We start from the raw sequence: 3,971 nt of genomic DNA on the forward strand, positions 1-3,971 counted from the left end.
ATGAAAATCACATTTAATTTTTTTTTCTTAAAAATAAAGCTTAATTCTCCCTTTTGAATGAAAAAATTGTTTTTGGTAAAAAACATTTTAGAGCCCTGCTGAACAAAATGATTTATGGAATAGTTCTGGGAAATATGAAAGAGTGCTGGATTCCTTTGGCAAGAGTCCTGAGCGTACTCAGGTCCTTGCTCTCAAGAATAAGGCTGCAGCTTACAGTGCCCACATTGCAGGTGCTCTGATCATAATGTCTACTGTCATCTGGTGATGAAAGTGAGAGATGCAGTAGAAAGAAGGCACAGTAGATGATTTGCTATACTAATTCATTTTGCACAAGAAGTTACATATCTGGAAGCATGTTATTGTTGCTGAATACGACTATTGCAGAAAAGTGTTGCAGAAATTTACATAAAAAGTACCTTCCAAAAGGCTAGTCATTAAAATTAGCATATAACTGATTCTAGTATCGTCTCAGAAATTTTAGTGTCTAAAATGCTTATCCAGCAGTGTGTATTAGCACACACCTGTAACCCCAGCATTCATGAGATTGAGGCAGGAAGATGCTTGTTTCCATCTGGAATGGGCAGCCTAGCGAGTTCAAGACCATATTAGCACAGCCTGGATCCTATTTGAGAAATAAATCAATAAAATAAAAAAAAAGAGATGGCTCAGCGGTTAAGAGCACTGACTGCTCTTGCAGAGGACAGGGGTTCGATTCCCAGCACCCACATGGCGGCTACGAGTCCCCCTTAACTCCAGTTCAGGGGAATCTGAAGCCCTCATCTGACCTCCCCGGCAATGCACGACAGGAGGGCACTCATATACATGCAGGCAATACACTCATACACATAAAATAAAAATAATAAATAAAATATTTTACAAATAATGAACTGAGGAGATGACTCAGCACTGAAAGCAGAGACACTAGAAAGGCAGCTGGTGTTTGGATTGTTAGAACCCAGCTAAATGCTGACCAATAATCACCTCAGTGATCCAGCCTCAGAAGTTGAGGACAAGTTATGAGTTTAATTGAAAGTCCTGGTCTCAAAGAAGGTAAAAGAGCAATTCAGAGGGTTTCTAACATCAACCTCTGGCCTCTACATACACACCCACATATATGCGCCCACATGCCTGCATGTGTACATAAAAATGAATATACAGAGAAGAAAAAAATTATAATTTTAAAAATGAAATAATCGGGGCTGGAGAGATGGCTCAGCTGTTAAAATCACGTTTGATTCCCAGCACCCACATGGCGACTACAAACCATCCTTAACTCCAGTTCCAGGGGAATCCGACGCCCTTTTCTTACCTCCCTAACATTGCATGACACGGGTGCACTCACATACATGCAGGCAATACACTCAGACACATAAAATAAATTTTAAAAAAATTAAAGGTGCCAGCAATCGTAGTCCTTTGCAAAAAAATATCTTTTACTCAATAATATTTTTTGCACAGATTTAAAGAAAGGGAATAAAAAGTGTGCAAATTATCTAGAGCATTCCAGTACCAAAAAGAAGTACACGCATGCTCCCAGCAGTTCTTTTTTGTTCATGTTAATATCTGGAAAATCAGCACCTGTGATTCACAGTACATAGCCTTTAGATGTTGATAATTATCTCTCTTTTAGTGTGTCTAAACTGTTTTATAAAATGGTAAGCTGGTTTACAACCACCAGTTTCTAAAATTTAATGTTCCTTGACCAAGTGAGTGACAGTAGAATGGTTCACTCTTGCATTGCCAATTTATTGATAAATACTTTTAAAAGAAAATATCTGGCATGTTTTAAGTTCTATACAAGTGTTGGTTCATATAATTCATACAGTAGCTCAATAATAATAATTAAAGAAGAAGAGGTTATGGCTATGAGAACAACCTGGGGGGACAAGAGAGGAGATTTTAGGGGGAAAGGGAGTGTGGAAATGATATCTATACAGTGGTCTTGTATGAAATTCACAAAAAATTTATATTAAAGAATTTAATAGCTAGTTTACTAAATGAATAAATAATGGGACCAAAAGTGAAATAACTTTGCCCAGGGTACACAGCTGGCAAACCATAGAAGCAGGACTTGGAAAAATTCTAGTTCCATGTTCAATGTTGCTCAAACACTGTGCTTTCAATGTCTTTTAACCTTGGAATAGGAAATACCAGCTGCATTTGTACATCAGCTTTTTTAATAACTTCATTCATTGTCTCTAACTATAGAGAAAAACCTAAGGGACCATTTGGATGGCTGTAGTTATGTACTTAGCAGTAATTTTAGCAATTTTTGAAAATGCATTAATAGTTATCCATTCGTTTTAATTCTTTTTTAAAATCTGTTTTTGAAAGCAGAAAATTGAAATGTTTAAATGTGATAACATGGATATCCATTTTCCTTCTGCAACTTTTGGCCATTAAATACTGTAACCAAATTACTTCTCAAGATATTAAATGATATATACTTTATGCAATTCTTAAATTCGCTCTTTTTCTGCTCCTTTTTATGCCACTTACATCATTCACTCCATTCACATGGGGCTGACATTTATACTCACTCATAGCACAACTAATGTTTGTGTGAAGTTAGTAACTATGTCATTTTCCTCTGACAACTATAGAATATAGCAAGTGGGGTGACTCAGACCAATTTAAACTCATTTTCCCCTTTTGAGAAGACCATTAATAAGAAATAGGCATTACATGCTGATGTTAAGGTGTCTGCCATGCTGAATTCCCTCATGAGGCTCTAGAAAGTTTCCATTTCTTCCCTCAGCTTTGGTGGTCAGGAGACACCAGTTTCTGCATCTTTGCATTCCTGTCTATGTTCAAGTCTTCCTATATTCTTATCTAGGAGAAAACAACTGCTTTATTTAGGATCATTAGACTTAATGAAGATAATCACTTCTCAAAATTCTTAATTTATCTTAAATTTAGCCACATTTTAGGAAGTACTTTACCTCAAAAAATAATCTTTAAAGGGATTAGGACTTGGCATATTTGCAAGTTATTATTTTGCCTTCTACAATAACAAAGGGAAATTACTAGAAAATAATCGATGGGAAGACTTTGAAGATAGGCTGTGGATAATCACTTCATTCTTAATAAAATTAAGATTAATTAAAATTAAAGCCAGAGATTCAAGATGGCTGCTTTTAAACTGTCTCCTGGACATATCGCTGGTGAAGTCAGTGCAGTTGTGGTTATCTGTCTAAAACCTGTGCAATATTAGACTCATCAATATTTCATTGCAGAAATGGAGAAAGCTCAACAGGTTCCATATCTCCCTGAAAGATTACTGACAGCTAATGATTGCTGGGAAAAGGGTGCCATATTCTTCAGTGGTAAAACCACTGATAAGTTGCCCATACTCCAGTAGATGGCCCTCCACCCTCATGTATAAGGGCAGCACTGATGGATTAAAATTTTTAAACACCATCCTGAAGTTGGTAGAGTCCAGCAGTAGTCTGAAGATGAAAGTGGTAGGTGGATATAATCAAAATATATTTTGTTCATCTAGGAGATACTCAGAGTTTTTAAAAAATGCTCAAAAAATGAAGCACTTAAGTAGGATATCAGGTAGCACATTCATAAATCCCTGCACACTGTTCAGTACATGTCTATCCACAGTAGTGTTCCCTCCACTTCTGTGCCTTCCTTGGAACAGCCTTTCCACTCCTGAGCCTTGTGGTGAAGCATTGAAAATAAAGAACACACAGGAGATTTTGTTCTTAAGTTCTCTTTAGGAATGAGCTGAAAGGGGCCTTTTAGATAGAAAAGGAGCTGGTCAAGATAATATTGATGTTATAAGTTATATTTGATACTAGACAGCTAGCACTCATGCACTTATATTGAAATAATGAATCATTAGAGAAGGGCCATGAAACGAGTTAAAACAGATAGAAGGAAGTAGGAGGTAAGTACTTTTGTTTAGTTGCTGACAGCATCATCAGCTTGAATACATTTATATATGTATATAAACTATATAT

This window comes from Nannospalax galili, unplaced genomic scaffold, assembly GCF_000622305.1.
Source record: "Nannospalax galili isolate Female #2095 unplaced genomic scaffold, S.galili_v1.0 scaffold227, whole genome shotgun sequence".
Lineage (NCBI taxonomy): Eukaryota > Metazoa > Chordata > Mammalia > Rodentia > Spalacidae > Nannospalax > Nannospalax galili.